This window comes from Oryctolagus cuniculus, chromosome 16 (assembly GCF_051225735.1).
Source record: "Oryctolagus cuniculus isolate XC-2025 breed Fujian yellow rabbit chromosome 16, ASM5122573v1, whole genome shotgun sequence".
NCBI lineage: Eukaryota > Metazoa > Chordata > Mammalia > Lagomorpha > Leporidae > Oryctolagus > Oryctolagus cuniculus.
Genome location: NC_142882.1, coordinates 33,231,843 through 33,259,708, shown reverse-complemented (window position 1 = coordinate 33,259,708; position 27,866 = coordinate 33,231,843). Strand labels below are relative to the sequence as shown.

Here is a 27,866-nt window from a genome sequence, read left to right as displayed (position 1 = left end):
ACCAAAAGTCAGCTGAGGCACCCAAAACAATGACAGCAAGCCAGAAGTGGAGCAAGCCAACAGCTGTGCCCTGATTGAAAAAGAACCATCCTCTTGTACCCTGAACAAAATATGCCAGCCTCAAAACCAAAGCTCACATCAGAAAATTCATTACAAACCATGATAAATAGGAAAAAAGAGAAAAAGCCAAAGAAATGCAAGAATCCATAATGATATTGGGATTTTTTTAGTTGCAAGGAAACCGGCTGTTCCCAGATTCATCCACCACTAAAGCTGACTGCCTGTGGAATTCTGACTGAATTAACCTGACAATCGCAGTGAAACTCAAGAAACCAAATTTCAGCTGAGGCACCCAAAACAAAGACAATAGCCAGAATTGGAGCACACCAACAGCTGTGCCCTGTTTGAAAAAGACCATTCCTCCGGTGCCCTGAACTCTATATTAGAGCCTCAAAACCAAAGCTCACATCAGAAAATTCATTACAAACCATGATAAATAAGGGAAATGTGAAAAAGCCAAAGAAATGCAAGAGTCCTTTGTGATATTTGGCAGGATTTAGACACAAAGAAACTGGCTGTTTCCAGATTCATCCCCCCCTTCCACAGACTGACTCTGGAATTCTGATTGAATTCACCTCAAAATCGCACTCACACTCATTTTGGAGGGAATAAGAATCTGTCCCCTCAGCAAAAGCGTTCCATGTCATTTTCCAAAACACAGAAACTCATCTTGGTTGTGTTGCCTGTAGATTTCTAATCCTGAAAGGGCAATGCGCTGTGTTTTTTTTTTTTCTTTCATAATGGCTACTCTCCAAAATCTTGCTTGTATTGCATCAGAATACAAAATTTGGGAATAAGAAGGCAAAACCGACTCAGACCCAGAAAACATTTAGGAAATTGCCACTCAAGAAACCACAAATCGGCTGAGGCACCCAAAACAATGACAGCAAGCCAGAATTGGAGCAAGCCAACAGCTTTACCCTGTTTGAAAAAGACCATTCCTTCAGTGCCCTGAACTCCCTATTGCAGCCTCAAAACCAAAGCTCACATCAGAAAATTCATTACAAACCATGATAAATAAGGGAAATGTGAAAAAGCCAAAGAAATGCAAGAGTCCTTTGTGAAAATTGGCAGGATTTAGACACAAGGAAACTGGCTGTTTCCAGATTCATCCCCCCCTTCCACAGACTGACTTTGGAATTCTGATTGAATTCACCTCAAATCATTCTCACACTCAATATGGAGGGAATTAGAATCTGTCACCTCAGCAGAAGCGTTCCATGTCATTTTCCAAAACACAGAAACTCATCTTGGTTGTGTTGCCTATAGATTTCTAATCCTGAAAGGGCAATTTGCTGTGTTTTTTTTTTTTTTTCTTTCATAATGGCTACTCTGTCCAAATTCTTGCTTGTATTGCATCAGAATACAAAATTTGGGAATAAGAAGACAAAACCGACTCAGACCCAGAAAACGTTTTGGAAATTGCTGCTCAAGAAACCAAAAGTCAGCTGAGGCACCCAAAACAATGACAGCAAGCCAGAAGTGGAGCAAGCCAACAGCTGTGCCCTGATTGAAAAAGAACCTTCCTCTTGTGCCCTGAAGTCAATAATCCAGCCTCAAAACCAAAGCTCACATCAGAAAATTCATTACAAACCATGATAAATAAGAAAAAAGAGAAAAAGCCAAAGAAATGCAAGAATCAATAATGATATTGGGTTTTTTTTTAGTTGCAAGGAAACCGGCTGTTCCCAGATTCATCCACCACTAAAGCTGACTGCCTGTGGAATTCTGACTGAATTAACCTGACAATCCCAGTGAAACTCAAGAAACCAAATTTCAGCTGAGGCACCCAAAACAAAGACAATAGCCAGAATTGGAGCACACCAACAGCTGTGCCCTGTTTGAAAAAGACCATTCCTCCGGTGCCCTGAACTCTATATTGCAGCCTCAAAACCAAAGCTCACATCAGAAAATTCATTACAAACCATGATAAATAAGGGAAATGTGAGAAAGCCAAAGAAATGCAAGAGTCCTTTGTGATATTTGGCTGGATTTAGACACAAAGAAACTGGCTGTTTCCAGATTCATCCCCCCCTTCCACAGACTGACTCTGGAATTCTGATTGAATTCACCTCAAAATCGCACTCACACTCATTTTGGAGGGAATTAGAATCTGTCCCCTCTGCAGAAGGTTTACATGTCATTTTCCAAAACACAGAAACTCATATTGGTCGTGTTGCCTGTAGATTTCTAATCCTGAAAGGGCAATGCGCTCTGTTTTTTTTTTTTTTCTTTCATAATGGCTACTCTCCAAAATCTTGCTTGTATTGCATCACAATACAAAATTTGGGAATAAGAAGGCAAAACCGACTCAGACCCAGAAAACATTTAGGAAATTGCCACTCAAGAAACCACAAATCGGCTGAGGCACCCAAAACAATGACAGCAAGCCAGAATTGGAGCAAGCCAACAGCTGTGCCCTGATTGAAAAAGAACCTTCCTCTTGTGCCCTGAACTCAATATGCCAGCCTCAAAACCAAAGCTCACATCAGAAAATTCATTACAAACCATGATAAATAAAAAAAAGAGAAAAAGCCAAAGAAATGCAAGAATCCATAATGATATTGGAGTTGATTTAGTCTCAAGAAAACCGAATGATCCCGGATTCATCCACCCCTCCAGCTGATGCCTGTGGAATTCTGACTGAATTAACCTGAAAATCGTAGTGAAACTCAGTTTGGAGGGAATTAATATCTGTCACCTCAGCCAAAGTGTTCCATTTTATTTTCCAAAACACAAAAACTCACCTTGTTTGTGTTACCTATAGATTTATATGCTTCAAATGCCTATTAGTTGTATTTTTTATTTCATAAAGGCTACTCTGTCCAAACTCTTGGTTGTGTTGCGTCAGAATCACAAAATTTGGGAACGAAGAAGGCAAAACCAACTCAGACCCAGAAAACATTTAGGAAATTGCCACACAAGAAACCACAAATCGGCTGAGGCACCCAAAACAATGACAGCAAGCCAGAAGTGGAGCAAGCCAACAGCTGTGCCCTGATTGAAAAAGAACCTTCCTCTTGTGCCCTGAACTCAATATGCCAGCCTCAAAACCAAAGCTCACATCAGAAAATTCATAACAAACCATGAAAAAAAGAAAAATGAGAAAAAAGCCAAAGAAATGCAGGAGTTCTTAGTGATATTGGGCTTGATTTAGTGGCAAGGAAACAGGCTGTTCCCAGATTCATCCAACCCTCCAGCCAACTGCCTGTGGAATTCTGACTGAATTAACCTGAAAATCGCAGTGAAACTCACTTTGGAGGCAATTAATATCTGTCACCTCAGCCAAATTGTTCCATTTTATTTTGCAAAACACAAAAACTCACCTTGGTAGTGTTACCTGTAGATTTCTAAGCTTCAAACGCCTATTTGTTGTGTTTTTTTATTTCATAATGGCTACTCTGCCGAAACTCTTGTTTGTATTGCGTCAGAATACAAAATTTGGGAAGGAAGAAGGCAAAGCCAACGCAGACCCAGAAAACATTTAGGAAATTGCCACTCAAGAAACCACAAATCGGCTGAGGCACCCAAAACAATGACAGCAAGCCAGAATTGGAGCAAGGAAACAGCTTTACCCTGTTTGAAAAAGACAATTCCTTCAGTGCCCTGAACTCCTTATTGCAGCCTCAAAACCAAAGCTCACATCAGAAAATTCATTACAAACCATGATAAATAAGGGAAATGTGAAAAAGTCAAAGAAATGCAAGAGTCCTTTTTGATATTTGGCTGGATTTAGACACAAAGAAACTGGCTGTTTCCAGATTCATCCCCCCCTTCCACAGACTGACTCTGGAATTCTGATTGAATTCACCTCAAAATCGCAATCACACTCATTTTGGAGGGAATTAGAATCTGTCCCCTCAGCAGAAGGGTTACATGTCATTTTCCAAAACACAGAAACTCATCTTGGTCGTGTTGCCTGTAGATTTCTAATCCTGAAAGGGCAATTTGCTGTGTTTTTTTTTTTTTTCTTTCCTAATGGCTACTCTCCAAAATCTTGCTTGTATTGCATCAGAATACAAAATTTGGGAATAAGAAGGCAAAACCGACTCAGACCCAGAAAACATTTAGGAAATTGCCACTCAAGAAACCACAAATCGGCTGAGGCACCCAAAACAATGACAGCAAGCCAGAAGTGGAGCAAGCCAACAGCTGTGCCCTGATTGAAAAAGAACCTTCCTCTTGTGCCCTGAACTCAATATGCCAGCCTCAAAACCAAAGCTCACATCAGAAAATTCATTACAAACCATGATATATAAGGGAAATGTGAAAAAGCCAAAGAAATGCAAGAGTCCTTTGTGATATTTGGCAGGATTTAGACACAAAGAAACTGGCTGTTTCCAGATTCATCCCCCCCTTCCACAGACTGACCTTGGAATTCTGATTGAATTCACCTCAAAATCACTCTCACACTCAATATGGAGGGATTAGAATCTGTCAACTCAGCAGAAGCGTTCCATGTCGTTTTTAAAAACACAGAAACTCATCTTGGTTGTGTTCCCTATAGATTTCTAATCCTGAAAGGGCAATTTGCTGTGTTTTTTTTTTTTCTTTCATAATGGCTACTCTGTCCAAATTCTTGCTTGTATTGCATCAGAATACAAAATTTGGGAATAAGAAGACAAAACCGACTCAGACCCAGAAAACGTTTTGGAAATTGCTACTCAAGAAACCAAAAGTCAGCTGAGGCACCCAAAACAATGACAGCAAGCCAGAAGTGGAGCACGCCAACAGCTGTGCCCTGATTGAAAAAGAACCTTCCTCTTGTGCCCTGAACTCAATATGCCAGCCTCAAAACCAAAGCTCACATCAGAAAATTCATTATAAACCATGATAAATAAGAAAAAAGAGAAAAAGCCAAAGAAATGCAAGAATCCATAATGATATTGGGTTTTTTTTAGTTGCAAGGAAACCGGCTGTTCCCAGATTTATCCACCACTAAAGCTGACTGCCTGTGGAATTCTGACTGAATTAACCTGACAATCCCAGTGAAACTCAAGAAACCAAATTTCAGCTGAGGCACCCAAAACAAAGACAATAGCCAGAATTGGAGCACACCAACAGCTGTGCCCTGTTTGAAAAAGACCATTCCTCCGGTGCCCTGAACTCTATATTGCAGCCTCAGAACCAAAGCTCACATCAGAAAATTCATTACAAACCATGATAAATAAGGGAAATGTGAAAAAGCCAAAGAAATGCAAGAGTCCTTTGTGATATTTGGCAGGATTTAGACACAAAGAAACTGGCTGTTTCCAGATTCATCCCCCCCTTCCACAGACTGACTCTGGAATTCTGATTGAATTCACCTCAAAATCGCACTCACACTCATTTTGGAGGGAATAAGAATCTGTCCCCTCAGCAAAAGCGTTCCATGTCATTTTCCAAAACACAGAAACTCATCTTGGTCGTGTTGCCTGTAGATTTCTAATCCTGAAAGGGCAATGCGCTCTGTTTTTTTTTTTTTTTTCTTTCATAATGGCTACTCTCCAAAATCTTGCTTGTATTGCATCAGAATACAAAATTTGGGAATAAGAAGGCAAAACTGACTCAGACCCAGAAAACATTTAGGAAATTGCCACTCAAGAAACCACAAATCGGCTGAGGCACCCAAAACAATGACAGCAAGCCAGAATTGGAGCAAGCCAACAGCTGTGCCCTGATTGAAAAAGACCATTCCTCCGGTGCCCTGAAGTCTATATTGCAGCCTCAAAACCAAAGCTCACATCAGAATATTCATTACAAACCATGATAAATAAGGGAAATGTGAAAAAGCCAAAGAAATGCAAGAGTCCTTTGTGATATTTGGCAGGATTTAGACACAAAGAAACTGGCGGTTTCCAGATTCATCCCCCCCTTCCACAGACTGACTTTGGAATTCTGATTGAATTCACCTCAAAATCGCTCTCACACTCCATTTGGAGGGAATTAGAATCTGTCACCTCAGCAGAAGCGTTCCCTGTCATTTTCCAAAACACAGAATCTCACCTTGGTTGTGTTGCCTATGGATTTCTAATCCTGAAAGGGCAATGCGCTGTTTTTTTTTTTTTTTCTTTCATAATGGCTACACTGTCCAAATTCTTGCTTGTATTGCATCAGAATACAAAATTTGGGAAGGAAGAAGGCAAAACCAACTCAGACCCCGAAAACATTTAGGAAATTGCCACACAAGAAACCGCAAATCAGCTGAGGCACCCAAAACAATGACAGCAAGCCAGAAGTGGAGCAAGCCAACAGCTGTGCCCTGATTGAAAAAGAACCTTCCTCTTGTGCCCTGAACTCAATATGCCAGCCTCAAAACCAAAGCTCACATCAGAAAATTCATTACAAACCATGATAAATAAGGGAAATGTGAAAAAGCCAAAGAAATGCAAGAGTCCTTTGTGATATTTGGCAGGATTTAGACACAAAGAAATTGGCTTTTTCCTGATTCATCCCCCCCTTCCACAGACTGACTTTGGAATTCTGATTGAATTCACCTCAAAATCGCTCTCACACTCCATTTGGAGGGAATTAGAATCTGTCACCTCAGCAGAAGCGTTCCCTGTCATTTTCCAAAACACAGAATCTCATCTTCGTTGTGTTGCCTATGGATTTCAAACCTTGAAAGGTCAATTTGCTGTGTTTTTTTTTTTTTTCTTTCATAATGGCTACACTGTCCAAAAGCTGGCTTGTATTGCATCAGAATACAAAATTTGGGAAGGAAGAAGGCAAAAGCAACTCAGACCCCGAAAACATTTAGGAAATTGCCACTCAAGAAACCACAAATCAGCTGAGGCACCCAAAACAATGACAGCAAGCCAGAAGTGGAGCAAGCCAACAGCTGTGCCCTGATTGAAAAAGAACCTTCCTCTTGTGCCCTGAACTCAATATGGCAGCCTCAAAACCAAAGCTCACATCAGAAAATTCATTACAAACCATGATAAATAAGAAAAAAAGAAAAAAGCCAAAAAAATGCAAGAATCCATAATGATATAGGGCTTGATTTAGTCGCTAGGAAACCGGCTGTTCCCGGATTCATCGACCCCTCCAGCTGACTGCCTGTGGAATTCTGACTGAATTAACCTGAAAATCACAGTGAAACTCAGTTTGGAGGCAATTAATATCTGTCACCTCATCCAAAGTGTTCCATTTTATTTTCATAAACACAAAAACTCACCTTGGTCATGTTACCTGTAGATTTCTAAGCTTCAAACACCTATTTGTTGTGTTTTTTATTTCATAATGCGTATTCTGTACAAACTCTTCTTTGCATTGCATCAGAATACAAAATTTGGGAAGGAAGAAGGCAAAGCCAACTCAGACCCTGAAAACATTTGGGAAATTGCCACACAAGAAACCACAAATCGGCTGAGGCACTCAAAACAATGACAGCAAGCCAGAAGTGGAGCAAGACAACAGCTGTGCCCTGATTGAAAAAGAACCATCCTCTTGTGCCCTGAACTCCATATTGCAGCCTCAAAACCAAAGCTCACATCAGAAAATTCATTACAAACCATGATAAATAAGGGAAATGTGAAAAAGCCAAAGAAATGCAAGAGTCCTTTTTGATATTTGGCTGGATGTAGACACAAAGAAACTGGCTGTTTCCAGATTCATCCCCCCCTTCCACAGACTGACTTTGGAATTCTGATGGAATTCACCTCAAAATCGCACTCACACTCAATTTGGAGGGAATTAGAATCTGTCCCCTCAGCAGAAGCGTTCCATGTCATTTTCCAAAACACAGAAACTCATCTTGGTCGTGTTGCCTGTAGATTTCTAATCCTGAAAGGGCAATGCGCTGTGTTTTTTTTTTTTTCTTTCATAATGGCTACTCTGTCCAAAATCTTGCTTGTATTGCATCAGAATACAAAATTTGGGAATAAGAAGGCAAAACCGACTCAGACCCAGAAAACATTTAGGAAATTGCCACTCAAGAAACCACAAATCGGCTGAGGCACCCAAAACAATGACAGCAAGCCAGAATTGCAGCAAGCCAACAGCTGTGCCCTGATTGAAAAAGAACCTTCCTCTTGTGCCCTGAACTCAATATGCCAGCCTCAAAACCAAAGCTCACATCAGAAAATTCATTACAAACCATGATAAATAAGAAAAAAGAGAAAAAAGCCAAAGAAATGCAAGAGTCCTTTGTGATTTTTGACTGGATTTAGACACAAAGAAACTGGCTGTTTCCAGATTCATCCCCCCCTTCCACAGACTGAGTTTGGAATTCTCATTGAATTCACATCAAAATCGCTCTCACACTCCATTTGGAGGGAATTAGAATCTGTCACCTCAGCAGAAGCGTTCCCTGTCATTTTCCAAAACACAGAATCTCACCTTGGTTGTGTTGCCTATGGATTTCTAATCCTGAAAGGTCAATTTGCTGTGTTTTTTTTTTTTTTCTTTCAAAATGGCTACTCTGTCCAAAAGCTTGCTTGTATTGCATCAGAAAACAAAATTTGGGAATAAGAAGGCAAAACCAACTCAGACCACGAAAACATTTAGTAAATTGCCACACAAGAAACCACAAATCGGCTGAGGCACCCAAAACAATGACAGCAAGCCAGAATTGGAGCACACCAACAGCTGTGCCCTGATTGAAAAAGAACCTTCCTCTTGTGCCCTGAACTCAATATGCCAGCCTCAAAACCAAAGCTCACATCAGAAAATTCATTACAAACCATGATAAATAAGGGTAATGTGAAAAAGTCAAAGAAATGCAAGAGTCCTTTTTGATATTTGGCTGGATTTAGACACAAAGAAACTGGCTGTTTCCAGATTCATCCCCCCCTTCCACAGACTGACTCTGGAATTCTGATGGAATTCACCTCAAAATCGCTCTCACACTCATTTTGGAGGGAATTAGAATCTGTCCCCTCAGCAGAAGGGTTACATGTCATTTTCCAAAACACAGAAACTCATCTTGGTCGTATTGCCTGTAGATTTCTAATCCTGAAAGGGCAATGCGCAGTGTTTTTTTTTTTTTTTTCTTTCCTAATGGCTACTCTCCAAAATCTTGCTTGTATTGCATCAGAATACAAAATTTGGGAAAAAGAAGGCAAAACCGACTCAGACCCAGAAAACATTTAGGAAATTGCCACTCAAGAAACCACAAATCGGCTGAGGCACCCAAAACAATGACAGCAAGCCAGAAGTGGAGCAAGCCAACAGCTGTGCCCTGATTGAAAAAGAACCTTCCTCTTGTGCCCTGAACTCAATATGCCAGCCTCAAAACCAAAGCTCACATCAGAAAATTCATTAGAAACCATGATAAATAAGAAAAAAGAGAAAAAAGCCAAAGAAATGCAAGAGTCCTTTCTGATATTTGGCAGGATTTAGACACAAAGAAACTGGCTGTTTCCAGATTCATCCCCCCTTTCCACAGACTGACTTTGGAATTCTGATTGAATTCACCTCAAAATCACACTCACACTCCATTTGGAGGGAATTAGAATCTGTCACCTCAGCAGAAGCATTCCATGTCATTTTCCAAAACACAGAATCTCATCTTGGTTGTGTTGCCTATGGATTTCTAATCCTTAAAGGTCAATTTGCTGTTTTTTTTTTTTTCTTTCATAATGGCTACTCTGTCCAAAATCTTGCTTGTATTGCATCAGAATACAAAATTTGGGAAGGAAGAAGGCAAAACCAACTCAGACCCCGAAAACGTTTGGGAAATTGCCACACAAGAAACCGCAAATCAGCTGAGGCACCCAAAACAATGACAGCAAGCCAGAAGTGGAGCAAGCCAACAGCTGTGCCCTGATTGAAAAAGAACCTTCCTCTTGTGCCCTGAACTCAATATGGCAGCCTCAAAACCAAAGCTCACATCAGAAAATTCATTACAAACCATGATAAATAAGAAAAAAGAGAAAAAGCCAAAGAAATGCAAGAATCCATAATGATATAGGGCTTGATTTAGTCGCTAGGCAACCGGCTGTTCCCGGATTCATCCACCCCTCCAGCTGACTGCCTGTGGAATTCTGACTGAATTAACCTGAAAATCACAGTGAAACTCAGTTTGGAGGCAGTTAATATCTGTCACCTCAGCCAAAGTGTTCCATTTTTTTTTTCCAAAACACAAAAACTCACCTTGGTCATGTTACCTGTAGATTTCTAAGCTTCAAATGCCTATTTGTTGTATTTTTTATTTCATAATGGCTACTCTATACAAATTCTTCTTTGCATTGCATCAGAATACAAAATTTGGGAAGGAAGAAGGCAAAGCCAACTCAGACCCTGAAAACATTTGGGAAATTGCCACACAAGAAACCACAAATCGGCTGAGGCACTCAAAACAATGACAGCAAGCCAGAAGTGGAGCAAGCCAACAGCTGTGCCCTGATTGAAAAAGAACCATCCTCTTGTGCCCTGAACTCCATATTGCAGCCTCAAAACCAAAGCTCACATCAGAAAATTCATTACAAACCATGATAAATAAGAAAAAAGTGAAAAAGCCAAAGAAATGCAAGAATCCATAATGATATTGGGTTTGATTTAGTTGCAAGGAAACCGGCTGTTCCCAGATTCATCCACCACTAAAGCTGACTGCCTGTGGAATTCTGACTGAATTAACCTGACAATCCCAGTGAAACTCAAGAAACCAAATTTCAGCTGAGGCACCCAAAACAAAGACAATAGCCAGAATTGGAGTACACCAACAGCTTTGCCCTGTTTGAAAAAGACCATTCCTCTGGTTCCCTGAACTCTAAATTGCAGCCTCAAAACCAAAGCTCACATCAGAAAATTCATTACAAACCATGATAAATAAGGGAAATGTGAAAAAGTCAAAGAAATGCAAGAGTCCTTTTTGATATTTGGCTGGATTTAGACACAAAGAAACTGGCTGTTTCCAGATTCATCCCCCCCTTCCACAGACTGACTCTGGAATTCTGATTGAATTCACCTCAAAATCGCACTCACACTCATTTTGGAGGGAATGAGAATCTGTCCCCTCAGCAGAAGGGTTACATGTCATTTTCCAAAACACAGAAACTCATCTTGGTCGTGTTGCCTGTAGATTTCTAATCCTGAAAGGGCAATGCGCAGTGTTTTTTTTTTTTTTTTTCTTTCCTAATGGCTACTCTCCAAAATCTTGCTTGTATTGCATCAGAATACAAAATTTGGGAATAAGAAGGCAAAACCGACTCAGACCCAGAAAACATTTAGGAAATTGCCACTCAAGAAACCACAAATCGGCTGAGGCACCCAAAACAATGACAGCAAGCCAGATTGGAGCAAGCCAACAGCTGTGCCCTGATTGAAAAAGAACCTTCCTCTTGTGCCCTGAACTCAATATGCCAGCCTCAAAACCAAAGCTCACATCAGAAAATTCATTACAAACCATGATATATAAGGGAAATGTGAAAAAGCCAAAGAAATGCAAGAGTCCTTTCTGATATTTGGCAGGATTTATACACAAAGAAACTGGCTGTTTCCAGATTCATCCCCCCCTTCCACAGACTGACTTTGGAATTCTGATTGAATTCACCTCAAAATCGCACTCACACTCCATTTGGAGGGAATTAGAATCTGTCACCTCAGCAGAAGCATTCCATGTCATTTTCCAAAACACAGAATCTCATCTTGGTTGTGTTGCCTATGGATTTCTAATCCTTAAAGGTCAATTTGCTAGGGCTTCCGGCAAGATGGCGGAATAGGAAGGGAGCACACTGATAGTCTGTGGAGAGATAGTTTATTAAAAGTGGAGATACTGCAGGTTCAAGGAAGAGTAGGGGAGGAAACAGCAGAAGAAACTCTTCCGGAACGCGTGACTCACAGCGGACCTGCGTGGAGAGCGTGGGAGCCCACAGTTCGGGACATCAGCGGCAGACTCAACACACCAGCGCTGGAACGCGAGGTGAGCCGAACCTCAATAGCCCGAGACACCGGGAGGCAAGCGGAGAGAGGAGACTAGAGGGAACGACCCCCGGGGGGGGAAGTTCACAATGCTAACTGGAAGAGAGAGAGAGAGAAAAAAAAAAGGGTGACTAGTACGGACACGGGTTTCTCTCTCTCCGCTCACCTCTCAAGGGCGAACAAGACAAAGAGCAGGCGCCATCTTGGACATACGTCATAAGCAGAGCGACCTCAGGTCTGCACCGGCCCTGAGCCTAGCAGAAAAACCTGACTCTGGGCGGGGCGAATTAACAGGAGATTAGGAGCTAGTAAATTTGTGGTGCTACTGAACTGAGACTGTGAAAAAAGAGACGGTGGGGGAGAGAACTCACGGAATTCACGTGAGCACTCTCCAGAGACGCTACAATTCCGTAACTTTGGCAACCCAGTGGGAGGCTGAAGGAGAATTTGAGCCCACTCTGAGGGCTGAACAGATTCCCTGTGGGGATCTTGGGAAAGAGCTTCCGATCTCTGGCTCCTGTGGGTATATCATTTGCCTGCTAACTACCTCCAACTTCGTTCAGCTGTGCGGAATTACTTCCCTTTTGAATCAAAAAAAAAAAAAAAAGAGAGAGAGAGAAAGAGAGAGATTTACCACGCCTAACCTGGGAGTGTCACCTTTGGCACAACAAACAGAGCTCTCAGGCCACACCCATCTCAAGCCCTAAGGCTCCATCAAAAACAGATAGTCCACTTAATCTAGAGTCATAGTATAACAAGAAAAAGCACCACAGTGAAGAAACCAAATATCTCCAATATGCCAAATAACAAACGCAAAAACCGAGGTAATAAAAACAAGGAAGTCACCATGACGCCCTCAAATGAAAAAGACACCCCAATTCAAGATTATGAAGATGATGACATAGAAGAAATGCAAGAAGCAGATCTCAAAAAATTGATAAGAACATTAAGAAGTTCTCAAAAACAAATTCTGGAACTACACAAATCCTTAATGGACAAGATAGAAAATCTCTCTCGTGAAAATGAAATATTAAGGAGGAATCAAAATGAAACAAAACAACTAGTACAACAGGAAACTGTGATAGTGACTGAAGTGAAGAATTCAATAGATCAAATGAAAAACACAATAGAGAGCCTTACAAACAGAATGGGTGAAGCAGAAGAGAGAATATCGGACTTAGAAGACAGAGAACAGGAAAGGATACAGTCAGACCAAAGAAAAGAAGAGGAAATTAGAAATCTGAAACATATTGTCGGGAATCTTCAGGATACTATTAAAAAACCCAACATTTGGGTTCTAGGAGTTCCTGAAGGCATGGAGAGGGAGAAAGGATTAGAAGGCCTTTTTAGTGAGATATTAGCAGAAAATTTCCCAGGTTTGGAGAAGGACAGAGAAATCCTAGTACAGGAAGCCCACAGAACCCCTAATAAACACGACCAAAAGAGATCCTCACCACGACACGTTGTAATTAAACTCTCCACAGTGAAACATAAAGAAAAGATCCTAAAATGTGCAAGAGAGAAACGTCAGATTACTCTCAGAGGATCTCCAATCAGACTCACAGCTGACTTCTCATCAGAAACTCTAAAAGCTAGGAGGGAATGGCGAGATATAGCCCAGGTACTAAGAGAGAACAACTGCCAGCCCAGAATATTATATCCTGCAAAGCTATCATTTGTGAATGAAGGTGAAATAAAGACTTTTCATTGCAAACAGAAATTGAAAGAATTTGTTGCCACTCGTCCAGCCCTGCAAAAGATGCTTAAAGATGTGTTACACACAGAAACACAGAAACACGGTCATCAATATGAAAGAAGGTAAAGGAAGGAAACCAAGGAAGGAAACCTCACAGCAAAAGATCACAGGGAATTCAAAGCATATATTAGAACTTATCTTTGGCAAATGGCAGGGCAAAGTTACCACTTATCATTAGTCACATTGAACGTGAATGGCCTGAACTGTCCAGTTAAAAGACACCGATTGGCTGATTGGGTTAAGGAACAAAACCCATCTATTTGCTGCTTACAAGAAACACATCTTTCCAACAAAGATCCATACAGACTGAAAGTGAAAGGCTGGAAAAAGATATACCATGCCAACAGAAATGAAAAAAGAGCGGGCGTAGCCATCTTAATATCGGACAACATAAACTTTACCACAAAAACTGTTAAGAGAGACAAAGAGGGACACTATATCATGATTAAGGGATCAATTCAACAGGAAGATATAACAATTATCAATGTATATGCACCTAACTACAGGGCACCAGTTTATCTAAAAGATTTATTAACGGACTTAAAGGGAGACTTAGACCCCAATACGGTAGTACTGGGGGACTTCAATACTCCACTCTCAGAAATAGACAGATCATCCGGACAGAAGATCAACAAGGATACAGTAGATTTAAACGACACTATAGCCCAAATGGATCTAACAGATATATACAGAACTTTCAATCCTACAGCTAAAGATTTTACATTCTTCTCAGCAGTACATGGAAGCTTCTCTAGGATTGACCACATACTAGGCCATAAAGCAAGTCTCAGAAAATTCAAAAGAATTAGAATCATACCATGCAGCTTCTCAGACCATAAAGGAATGAAGTTGGAAATTAGTAACTCAGGAATCCCTAGAGCACACGCAAACACATGGAGATTGAACAACATGCTCCTGAATGAACAATGGGTCATAGAAGAAATTAAACGAGAAATCAAAAACTTTCTGGAAGTAAATGAGGATAACAGCACAACATACCAAAACTTATGGGACACAGCAAAAGCAGTGTTAAGAGGAAAATTTATATCAATAGGTGCCTACATCAAGAAATTGGAAAGACACCAAATAGATGAGCTTTCAATTCACCTCAAGGATCTAGAAAACCTACAGCAAATCAGACCCAAATCTAGTAGGAGAAGAGAAATAATTAAAATCAGAGAAGAAATCAACAGGATTGAATCAAGAAAAACATTACAAAAAATCAGCCAAACGAAGAGCTGGTTTTTTGAAAAAATAAACAAAATTGACACCCCATTGGCCCAACTAACTAAAAAAAGAAGAGAAAAGACCCAAATCAATAAAATCAGAGATGAAAAAGGAAATGTAACAACAGACACCACAGAAATAAAAAGAATCATCAGAAATTACTACAAGGACTTGTATGCCAGCAAACAGGGAAACCTATCAGAAATGGATAGATTCCTGGACACATGCAACCTGCCTAAATTGAACCAGGAAGACATCGAAAACCTAAACAGACCCATAACTGAGACAGAAATTGAAACAGTAATAAAGGCCCTCCCAACAAAGAAAAGCCCAGGACCAGATGGATTCACTGCTGAATTCTACCAGACGTTTAAAGAAGAACTAACTCCAATTCTTCTCAAACTATTCAGAACAATCGAAGAAGAGGGAGTCCTCCCAAATTCTTTCTATGAAGCCAGCATCACCTTAATTCCTAAGCCGGAAAGAGATGCAGCACTGAAAGAGAATTACAGACCAATATCCCTGATGAACATAGATGCAAAAATCCTCAATAAAATTCTCGCCAATAGAATGCAACAACACATCAGAAAGATCATCCACCCAGACCAAGTGGGATTTATCCCTGGTATGCAGGGATGGTTTAATGTGCGCAAGACAATCAATGTGATACACCACATTAACAGACTGCAGAAGAAAAACCATATGATTATCTCAATAGATGCCGAGAAAGCATTTGATAAAATACAACACCCGTTCATGATGAAAACTCTAAGCAAACTGGGTTTGGAAGGAACATTCCTCAATACAATCAAAGCAATCTATGAAAAACCCACAGCCAACATCCTATTGAATGGGGAAAAGTTGGAAGCATTTCCACTGAGATCTGGAACTAGACAGGGATGCCCACTCTCACCACTGCTATTCAATATAGTTCTGGAGGTTCTAGCCAGAGCTATTAGGCAAGAAAAAGAAATTAAAGGGATACAAATTGGGAAGGAAGAACTCAAACTATCCCTCTTTGCAGATGACATGATTCTGTATTTAGGGGACCCAAAGAACTCCACTAAGAGACTATTGGAACTCATAGAAGAGTTTGGCAAAGTAGCAGGGTATAAAATCAATGCACAAAAATCAACAGCCTTTGTATACACAGACAATGCCATGGCTGAGGAAGAACTTCTAAGATCAATCCCATTCACAATAGCTACAAAAACAATCAAATACCTTGGAATAAACTTAACCAAAGACGTTAAAGATCTCTACGATGAAAATTACAAAACCTTAAAGAAAGAAATAGAAGAGGATACCAAGAAATGGAAAAATCTTCCATGCTCATGGATTGGAAGCATCAATATCATCAAAATGTGCCTTCTCCCAAAAGCAATTTACAGATTCAATGCAATACCAATCAAGATACCGAAGACCTTCTTCTCAGATCTGGAAAAAATGGTGCTGAAATTTATATGGAGGCACAAGAGACCTCGAATAGCTAAAGCAATCTTGTACAACAAAAACAAAGCCGGAGGCATCACAATACCAGATTTCAGGACATACTACAGGGCAGTTGTAATTAAAACAGCATGGTACTGGTACAGAAACAGATGGATAGACCAATGGAACAGAATTGAAACACCAGAAATCAACCCAAACATCTACAGCCAACTTATATTTGATCAAGGATCTAAAACTAATTCCTGGAGCAAGGACGGTCTATTCAATAAATGGTGCTGGGAAAATTGGATTTCCACGTGCAGAATCATGAAGCAAGACCCCTACCTTACACCTTACACAAAAATCCACTCAACATGGATTAAAGACCTAAATCTACGACCTGACACCATCAAGTTACTAGAGAACATTGGAGAAACCCTTCAAGATATTGGCACAGGCAAAGAATTTCTGGAAAAGACCCAGGAGGCACAGGCAGTCAAAGCCAAAATCAACTATTTGGATTGCATCAAATTGAGAAGTTTCTGTACTGCAAAAGAAACAGTCAGGAGAGTGAAGAGACAACCGACAGAATGGGAAAAAATATTTGCAAACTATGCAACAGATAAAGGGTTAATAACCAGAATCTACAAAGAGATCAAGAAACTCCACAAAAACAAAACCAACAACCCACTTAAGAGATGGGCCAAGGACCTCAATAGACATTTTTCAAAAGAGGAAATCCAAATGGCCAACAGGCACATGAAAAAATGTTCAAGGTCATTGGCAATCAGGGAAATGCAAATCAAAACCACAATGAGGTTTCACCTCACCCCGGTTAGAATGGCTCACATGCAGAAATCTACCAACAACAGATGCTGGCGAGGATGTGGGGAAAAAGGGACACTAACCCACTGTTGGTGGGAATGCAAACTGGTCAAGCCACTATGGAAGTCAGTCTGGAGATTCCTCAGAAACCTGAAGATAACCCTACCGCTCGACCCAGCCATCCCACTCCTTGGAATTTACCCAAAGGAATTTAAATTGGCAAACAAAAAAGAGGTCTGCACCCTAATGTTTATTGCAGCTCAATTCACAATAGCTAAGACCTGGAACCAACCTAAATGCCCATCAACGATAGACTGGATAAAGAAATTATGGGATATGTACTCTTTAGAATACTATACCGCAGTAAGAAACAACGAAATCCAGTCATTTGCAACAAAATGGAGGAATCTGGAACACATCATGCTGAGTGAAGTAAGCCAGTCCCAAAGGGACAAATACCATATGTTCTCCCTGATCGGTGACGACTGACTGAACACCAAGAGGGAAACCTGTTGGAGTGAGGTGGACACTATGGGAAATGGTGGCTTGATCAGCATAGCCCTGAATGTTAATGAACAACTTAATACATTATCCATCTTAGTAGTTTTTTTATCTGTTCTACTTAATATGACTGGTTTAGATCTGTAATTGATGCACAGTTATTCTTAAGTGTTGAAAATTAACTGAAATGTGATCCCTGTTGAACATGGTGGTGGGAATGGGAGAGGGAAGAGATGTATAATTTGGGACATGCTCAGGCTGACTTGCCCCAAGTGGTGGAGTTGGAAGCATACCAGGGGATTCCAATTCAATCCCATCGAGGTGGCATGTACCAATGCCATCTCACTGTTCCAGGTGATCAGTTTCAGTTCACAGTTGGTCATGGTGAAGGGACTGGGAGTCTAAGGGAGCACATAGACAAGTCTAGTACCTCCTAATGCTAACTGATGGAGTAAATAAAGGGGAGAGTGATCCAACATGGGAAGTGAGATACTCAGCAGACTCATAGAATGGCAGATGTCCTAAATAGCACTCTGGCCTCAGAATCAGCCCTAAAGGCATTTGGAGCTGGCTGAAGAGCTCATGAGAGTATTTCAGGCATGGAAAGCCAAGACACTCTGGCAAAAGATCTCTGCGAGTGAGATCCCAGTGGAAAGAACAGGTCATCAAAGAAGGAGGTAGCTTTCTCTGAAGGGAGGAGAGAACCTCCACTTTGACTATGACCTTGTCTTGTCTAAACAAGATAAGAGTCGGAGAACTCAGAGGGCTTCCATAGCCTTGGAAACTCATGACTGGAGCATAGGGAGATTACTGATGCCATAGACAGGAGTGTCAATTGGTAAAGTCAACAACAGGAGTCACTGTGCACTTACTCCTCATGTAGGATCTCTATCCTTAATGTGCTGTGCATTGAGATTTAATGCTATAACGAGTACTCAAACAATATATTTCACTTTGTGTTTCTATGGGGGTGCAAACTGTTGAAATCTTTACTTAATGCATGCTAAACTGATCTTCTGTAAAAAAAAAAAAAGAAAAGAAAAAAAGAAATTATCAATTCCCAACTTGACTCTCACTGGGATATAACATGACAATAGGTCTGCTCTGATTTCATCATCATTTAAAAAAAAATCATCTATTATTTTTCACTTTATGTTTCTGTGTGGGAGCAAACTGTTGAAATCCATACTTAATGTATACTAAGCTGATCTTCTGTATATTAAGATAATCGAAAATGAATCTTGATGTGAATGGAAGGGGAGAGGGAGTGGGAAAGGGGAGGGTTGTGGGTGGGAGGGACGGTATGGGGGGGAAGCCATTGTAATCCATAAGTCGTACTTTGGAAAATTATATACATTAAATAAAAGTTTAAAAAAAAAAAAAAGGTCAATTTGCTGTTTTTTTTTTTTTTCTTTCATAATGGCTACTCTGTCCAAAATCTTGCTTGTATTGCATCAGAATACAAAATTTGGGAAGGAAGAAGGCAAAACCAACTCAGACCCCGAAAACATTTAGGAAATTGCCACACAAGAAACCGCAAATCAGCTGAGGCACCCAAAACAATGACAGCAAGCCAGAAGTGGAGCAAGCCAACAGCTGTGCCCTGATTGAAAAAGAACCTTCCTCTTGTGCCCTGAACTCAATATGCCAGCCTCAAAACCAAAGCTCACATCAGAAAATTCATTACAAACCATGATAAATAAGAAAAATAGAAAAAAAGCCAAAGAAATGCAAGAATCCATAATGATATAGGGCTTGATTTAGTCGCTAGGCAACCGGCTGTTCCCGGATTCATCCACCCCTCCAGCTGAATGCCTGTGGAATTCTGACTGAATTAACCTGAAAATCACAGTGAAACTCAGTTTGGAGGCAGTTAATATCTGTCACCTCAGCCAAAGTGTTCCATTTTTTTTTCCAAAACACAAAAACTCACCTTGGTCATGTTACCTGTAGATTTCTAAGCTTCAAATGCCTATTTGTTGTGTTTTTTATTTCATAATGGCTACTCTGCCGAAACTCTTGTTTGTATGGCGTCAGAATACAAAATTTGGGAAGGAAGAAGGCAAAGCCAACTCAGACCCTGAAAACATTTGGGAAATTGCCACACAAGAAACCACAAATCGGCTGAGGCACTCAAAAAAATGACAGCAAGCCAGAAGTGGAGCAAGCCAACAGCTGTGCCCTGATTGAAAAAGAACCATCCTCTTGTGCCCTGAACTCCATATTGCAGCCTCAAAACCAAAGCTCACATCAGAAAATTCATTACAAACCATGATAAATAAGAAAAAAGAGAAAAAGCCAAAGAAATGCAAGAATCCATAATGATATTGGGTTTGATTTAGTTGCAAGGAAACCGGCTGTTCCCAGATTCATCCACCACTAAAGCTGACTGCCTGTGGAATTCTGACTGAATTAACCTGACAATCCCAGTGAAACTCAAGAAACCAAATTTCAGCTGAGGCACCCAAAACAAAGACAATAGCCAGAATTGGAGCACACCAACAGCTGTGTCCTGTTTGAAAAAGACCATTCCTCCGGTGCCCTGAACTCTATATTGCAGCCTCAAAACCAAAGCTCACATCAGAAAATTCATTACAAACCATGATAAATAAGGGAAATGTGAAAAAGCCAAAGAAATGCAAGAGTCCTTTGTGATATTTGGCTGGATTTAGACACAAAGAAACTGGCTGTTTCCAGATTCATCCCCCTCTTCCACAGACTGACTCTGGAATTCTGATTGAATTCACCTCAAAATCGCACTCACACTCATTTTGGAGGGAATTAGAATCTGTCCCCTCAGCAGAAGCGTTCTATGTCATTTTCCAAAACACAGAATCTCATCTTGGTTGTGTTGCCTGTAGATTTCTAATCCTGAAAGGTCAATGCGCTGTGTTTTTTTTTTTTTTTTCTTTCATAATGGCTACTCTCCAAAACATGCTTGTATTGCATCAGAATACAAAATTTGGGAATAAGAAGGCAAAACCAACTCAGACCCAGAAAACATTTAGGAAATTGGCACTCAAGAAACCACAAATCGGCTGAGGCACCCAAAACAATGACAGCAAGCCAGAATTGCAGCAAGCCAACAGCTGTGCCCTGATTGAAAAAGAACCTTCCTCTTGTGCCCTGAACTCAATATGCCAGCCTCAAAACCAAAGCTCACATCAGAAAATTCATTACAAACCATGATAAATAAGAAAAATGAGAAAAAAGCCAAAAAAATGCAAGAATCCATAATGATATTGGACTAGATTTAGTCTCAAGAAAACCGAATGTTCCCGCATTCATCCACCCCTCCAGCTGATGCCTGTGGAATTCTGACTGAATTAACCTGAAAATCGTAGTGAAACTCAGTTTGGAGGGAATCAATATCTGTCACCTCAGCCAAAGTGTTCCATTTTATTTTCCAAAACACAAAAACTCACCTTGGTCGTGTTACCTGTAGATTTATATTCTTCAAATGCCTATTTGTAATGTTTTTTATTTCATAATGGCTACTCTGTCCAAACTCTTGTTTGTGTTGCGTCAGAATTACAAAATTTGGGAAGGAAGAAGGGAAAACCAACTCAGACCCAGAAAACATTTAGGAAATTGCCGCTCAAGAAATACAAATCGGCTGAGGCACCCAAAACAATGACAGCAAGCCAGAATTGAAGCAGGCCAACAGCTGTGCCCTGTTTGAAAAAGACCATTCCTCCTGTGCACTGAACTCTATATTGCAGCCTCAAAACCAAAGCTCACATCAGAAAATTCATTACAAACCATGAAAAAAAGAAAAAAGAGAAAGAAGCCAAAGAAATGCAAGAGTCCTTTGTGATATTGGGCTTGATTTAGTTGCAAGGAAACCAGCTGTTCCCGGATTCATCCACCCCTCCTAGCTGACTGGCTGTGGAATTCTGATTGAATTCACCTGAAAATCGCACTCACTCTCGATTTGGAGGAAATTAATATCTGCCCCTCAGTGGAAGGGTTCTATGTCATTTTCCAAAACCCAAAAACTCATCTTGGTCATGTTGCCTATGATTTCTAATCATGAAAACCCAATATGTTCTGTTTTTCAATTTCCTAATGGATCCTCGTTCTAAACCCTTGTTTGTATTGCATCAGAATACACAATTTGAAAAGGAAAAAGGCAAAACCAACTCAGACCAACAAAACATTTAGGAAAAAGTCGCTCAAAGTGAAAAATTGCCTGAGGCACCCAAAGCAATTACAGAAAGCCAGAATTGGAGAGAAACAACAGCTGTGCCCTAATTGAAAAAGACCATTCCTCTGGTTCCCTGAACTCCTTAAGCCAGCCTCAAAACCACAACCCACATCAGAAAATTTATTACAAACCATGATAAATAAGAAAATGTGAAAAATGCAAAAAAGAAAAAGAAATGCAAGAGTCCTTCGTGATATGGCGCTTGTTTTAGTACAAGGAAACCAGCTGTTTCCGGATTCATCCACCCCTCCCAGCTGACTGACTGTGGAATTCTGATTGTATTCACCTGAAAAGAGAGAACATTTATAAGTATATTGGGACTGTGGAACCTGTCATTTACCAATCACATGTTAGACTGAATCATAGACCAAATATAGGGAAGAAATCCTATGCATGTAAACCTTGTGGGAATTCATTCAGTATTAAATACCCTCCATCACAGCACTCATATTGTGGAAAACCCTCATGTGTGTAATGATTGTGTGGAAACCACTCACCAGAAGTCAGATCTCATTAGACATCAGAGAATTCACACAGGGTTGAAATCTTACAAATCTAATGACTGTGGGAAGTTCTTTGGCCAGAAGAAACACCTCATAAATCATCAGAGAATTCACACAGGTGAGAAACCTTTTGAATGTAATGACTGTGGAAAATCCTTTGGCCAGAAGGCAAACCTCATAAATCATCAGAGAATTCACACAGGTGAGAAACCTTATGAATGCAATTACTATGGAAAATCCTTTGGCCAGAAGGCAAACCTCATAAATCATCAGAGAATTCACAGAGGGGAGAAACCTTATGAATGCAATCATTGTGGAAAAGCCTTTGCTGAGAAATCAAAGCTCACAAAGCATCAGACAATTTGTACTGGGGGAAACCTTATGATTGCAATGACTGTGGAAAAACCTTTGCTGAGAAGTCAAACCTCAGAAAGTATCAGAGCCTTCACACCATGGAGAAAGCTTATAAATGAAATGACTGTGGAAAAGCCTTTGGTTCCATCCTTGCATACCAAGGATAAATCCCACTTGGTCTGGGTGGATGATCTTTCTGATGCATTGTTGGATTCAATTGGCCAGAATTCTGTTGCAGATCTTTGCATGTATGTTCATCAGGGAAATTGGTCTATAATTACTTTCTTTGTTGCACTTTTTTCAAGTTTAGGAATGAAGGTGATGTTGGCTTCATAGAAAGAATTTGGGAGAATCGCCTCTCTCTCAATTGTTTTGAATAACTTGAGAAGAATTGCAGTTAGTGCTTTAAATGTCTGTTAGAATTCAGCAGTGAAGCCTTCCAGTTTTGGGGTTTTCTTGGTAGTGATGGTCTTTATTACTGGTATCATTTCCATCTGGTTATGTGTGTGTTTAGGTTTTCTATATCTTTGTTGCTCAATTTAGGTAGGTTTTATGGATGGAAGGATGGTGGAAAGCCTCTTTGCTGTACTTCATAACTCATAAGATATCAGAGTATCCACACAGGGAATTTTCTACTTGACCTTTTTGTGCAAGTTATATCTCATGAAATATTAGAGAATTCACCAAGGGGAGAAATGCATGAATATAATACATGTGAATAGCCTTTGTGGTGCAAATCAGACCTCATCAAACATAAAAGAATTCTCATGGGGAGCAATTTTATGAATGTAATGACTCAGAGCCTTTTACCATAATTCAGCCCTCATTGTACATCATCAAATTCATATAGGGAAAAACTCCTTTGAAAGTAAAATCCCTTTAATTAGAAGCCATACCTCATAAGACAACAGGGAATTCACGTGGGAGAGAAACCTTATGGGTGTAATGAGTGTTGGAAAGCTCTGCCCAAATCTCTCCTTATATCAGAATGCACAACATATATATCTAATGAATGAAATAAATGTGAGAAAGTCATTTCACATAGGTAATGCCTCATAATCCATCATGGAATTTGAACAAGGGAGAGACCTTAACAATATAATGAATGTGGAAGAGCTTTTCTCCAAAATTCATGTAAGTATTGTGACAAAACCTTTTGCTGGAAATCACATCCTATCCAACAGAGACTCATGTAAAGGAGAAAGCTTATAAATATTATTAGAGTCAGAAGTCAATGGTACATCAGAGAATTGACACAGGTGGTTTCTTAGGCGTATACTGATTGTGCAAAAACATTTTCTTTATTTCAGGCTTGTATAGACACAGAATTCACAAAAGGTGATAGTCTTTGCATGCTGTAAATACAATAAAACCTTTAGCCAGAAATTAGACATCAACAGACTTCAGAGAATTCATAAGGAACAAAAGTCTATGCAATGAATTTGGAAAATGTATTTCTGTTATAAATCAGTCTTCAATTCCCATGAATAGACTCACAAATGAGAAAACATGCATGCATAGAAAAGTTTTGTACCATAAATTATCTCTAGATGGTAAACTAATATATCACACAAAAGAAAAATCATGAGTGTAATGGAATTGGGAAACCCTTTGCTATAAGGCAGATTTCCAGAAAGCTTAGCAAGATTACAGAAAAGTCTCTGAAAATGTAACATGTCTGAAAGATTTGTTGGCATCACAAACTGGAGGATAGCTCAAGTGCATGTGTTTTTGTGCCTGGCATCCAAATTGATATCTCTTTTTCTTTGATGAATTCCTTGTTTATTTATTTAGCAGATTTAGAGACAAAGGATTCCTGTCCATTGATTTACTACTATATGCCCACAATTGCCATGGTAAAGTATATGGCAAAAACTGAGTGCTGGGGGCTGTGAATCTGATTCATCACTGATAACATTGAAGACATTGGTTCCTGGTTCTTATGCTGCTATGCATGGAAATGTTTCTCTAATTTCATTTTCAAATAGTTCATTGTTAATATAAAGAAATGCTTCTAATTTTTAAAATTTCATTGAAATAATTTGTGATTAATGTGTCCTAGTCATGCATTATTACAGGGTGTAGTGCAATATTTGCACACATTTATGCAGTAAAAAGTGATCAAGCTAAGCAACTACAGTTTTATTAAGTTTTTAAAGAGTTATTTATTTGAAAGACAGAGTTACAGAGAGAAGTAGCAGCAGAGAGAGAGAGAGGTCTTCCTCTGCCGGTTCACTCCCCAGATGGCCACAATGGCCGGAGCTCTGCCAATCTGATTCCAGGAACCAGGAGCTTCTTCCAGATCTCCCACTTGGGTGCAGGGACCCAAGGACTTGGGCCATCTTCTACTGCTTTCACAGGCCATAGCAGAGAGTTGGATCAGAAGAGGAGCAGCCAGGACTAGAACTGGTACCCACAGGGGATGCTGGTGCTTCAGGCCAGGGTGTTAGCCCACTGTGCCACAATGCTGGCCCCCAAGCAACTACAGTTTCTAATTCTTCTCCATGATTTGAGACTACCAGCTCCTCTCCTTCAGTTCTTTACACAGAACCTAATATGGTTGAATGTAGTCATCTCATTATATTATGGAACACCAGAAGTTCTTTCTGCCTCTTTGATTTTTGATACCTATTATCCAATCCCCCTCTATCCCTAGCTGCTTCCCTTCTCAGCCTCTAGTAATCACAGTTCTGTGTTCAGATCCATTATTTTCTTTCACTTCCACATGCGACAAGGACCAGGTGACATTTGTGTTCCTGCTTCTGGCTTATTTCAATTAATTTAATAATATTTTGTTCTTTTTTTGTATCTAAAAGAGGTTGCCCTGTCCATTGTTTTTCATTGATGGACAGCTAGATTGGTTTCAAATCCTGGCTGCAGTGAACTGTGTTATAGTGGCTGTGTTATGGGAAAATTGCTGTATCTTTGATATGCTCTCCTCCTTTCCTTCTAATAAAATTTCCTTATTCTATATAGCCAAGAGCAAGATAACTCTCACATGGTAGGTCAATTTTTATCTTAGTTTAATTTTTGTTATTTATTTGAAAGAGTTACAATAGAGGTAGAGACACAGAGAGGTCCTCCATTAGCTGGTTCGCTCTACAGATGACTACAAAGGCCAGAGTTATGCCATTCTGAAACCTGGAGACAGGAGCTTCCTCTGGGTCTCCCACATGGGTGCATGGGCCCAAGGACTTGGGCCATCTTCTACTGCTATCCCAGGAGATAGCAGAGAGCAGTATTGGAAGAAGAGCAGCTGGAACTAGAACTGGCACCCAAATGGGATGCTGGCCCTTCAGGCCAGGGCTTTAACTCACTGCACAACAGCGCCAGCCCCAATTTTTATCCTTTTTAAGGAATGGCCATACTGTTCTGCATAACATCTGTACTAACTTGTGTTTTCACCCACCATATATGATGGTTTTCTTTTCCCATGTGCTCTCTAGCATTTGTTATTTTTTATCAGTTTGGCATAAAAATGATATAGTATTGTTCATGTTTTTGTGTATTTTGAAATCAGTTAATTTGTTTATTAAATCTTTATTATTTGAAAGGTGGATTTAGAGAGAGAGGGAAAGACATAGATAGCTTTCATCTGCTGGCTCACACCCCAGAGAGTTTCAACAGTTGAGCCTGGGGCATGCTGGAGTCAGGAGCTTCATCCAAGTCTCCCACATGAGTGGCAAGGACCTGAGTCCTTCGTCCATCTTCTGCTGGTTTCCCAGGTGTTTAGCAGTGAGCTAAATTGGAAGTGGAGATTCCTAAACTCAAAGTGGAACTCAGATGTTATGCTGGCCTCACAGATTGCAGCTTTCCCCACTTGGCCACAATGCCAGCCCCTCTATCAATTTAATTCCTCAAAAATAGCTCAGTAATGTTGGCATCTATCTCATTTTGTTTTTTTCTCTGTTATTATTCAACTTATTGATGTCTTATTTTTGTTCACATTATTCCTCTCAATTGCTCTACCTGAGGTGAGTAGGGCTGCTGTGTTGCTTAAATGAAGTGTATGCTTTAGATTACTCATTTAATGAGTGCATGTCATTCACATAGCACTTCACTGAAGTTCTACTATGTCCCAAATCCTCTTCTAGGCACAGAATTTAGACCACTTTTCTCTTAGGCCCAGATCTTGCCTTTAACATACTACTTGGAATTTAGTAGCTCATGAAATCTGCAGACTGCATAAATGAATGAATATTTTGAGGGCTGTGCTTTTGTGGAGGAACTTCATAGGAGACCGAAGGAATAAAATAAATCAAAAGTATCCACAGTATATAGAATGTATACTATTTTACAAGTCACAGAGAAGAAGAAGAAGAAGGAAAGTAGTAAGACTAGAAAGTTTGTGGCAAGACTAACAGGCGCTGGTCAAGAACTTAATAAGCACATTAGGAAAGCAGTAAGGTTTCTTTTTTTTTTTTTTTTGAGGAAAATTTTTTATTTCTAGTGATGAAATTGGCTACAGAACATTATGAAAGTTTAAAAATACAAAGAGAAATTGTCTATAATTAATAGATTCAAAATTTGACAATCAGTGAATATCATTATTAGTCATTACCAACAACAGTTATTGATTTGAAAGGCAGAGTGACAGGAAGAGGGAACCACTGCTTCACTCCCCAGACACTTGCAATAGCCAAAGCTTGACCAAGCCAAAACCAGGAACTGGGAATTCATTCTGGATGTCCCATTTGGGTGCAGGGACCCAAGCACTTCTGCCATCCTCCGTCTCCTCCCAGGGTGCACACTAGCAGAAACTTGCCTCAAAGCAGAGAAGCTACCACTCAAGCCAGGCATTTGTATATGGGATGTGGGTGTGTGGTGGTGATAGCAAGCCCTCATGGATAAAAAAAAAAAAAAAAAAAAAAAAAAAGACAAAGTTATTTCTATGCCAAGGAAATTACTCTGTAGTCTTTCTCTTATAAACTACGTATTGCTGAACCTAGATAATTTTTCCTTTATTTAACAATGACATGAAAATGTCAGTTGAGTTGGCTTTCCTGAAGACCTTGTTACTTGAATATTAGTGGCTAGCTGAGATAAATTCTTTTCATCTCTTTCTCGCTTCGGCAGCACATGTGCTCGCTTCGGCAGCACATATACTAAAATTGGAATGATACAGAGAAGATTAGCATGCCCCTGCGCAGTAAGGTTTCTT

General features: G+C 40.0%; 2 long non-coding RNA genes and 1 pseudogene across 3 annotated transcripts in view; 1 reads left to right on the top strand and 2 right to left on the bottom strand.

Moving 5' to 3' along the window:
• LOC149121666 (uncharacterized) overlaps window positions 1–21,602 on the bottom strand; it is an 82,698-nt gene extending 61,096 nt beyond the window's left edge. The window contains exon 1 of the long non-coding RNA XR_016223033.1: window positions 21,569–21,602. This is a non-coding gene — a long non-coding RNA (uncharacterized LOC149121666). The remainder of the gene's footprint in view (window positions 1–21,568) is intronic.
• A 5,627-nt stretch (window positions 21,603–27,229) lies between these two features.
• LOC149121664 (uncharacterized) overlaps window positions 27,230–27,866 on the bottom strand; it is a 189,602-nt gene continuing 188,965 nt past the window's right edge. For both annotated transcript variants that reach the window (XR_016223032.1, XR_016223031.1), the window contains exon 3: window positions 27,230–27,545. This is a non-coding gene — a long non-coding RNA (uncharacterized LOC149121664). The remainder of the gene's footprint in view (window positions 27,546–27,866) is intronic.
• LOC149121665 (U6 spliceosomal RNA) lies at window positions 27,787–27,854 on the top strand (annotated as a pseudogene).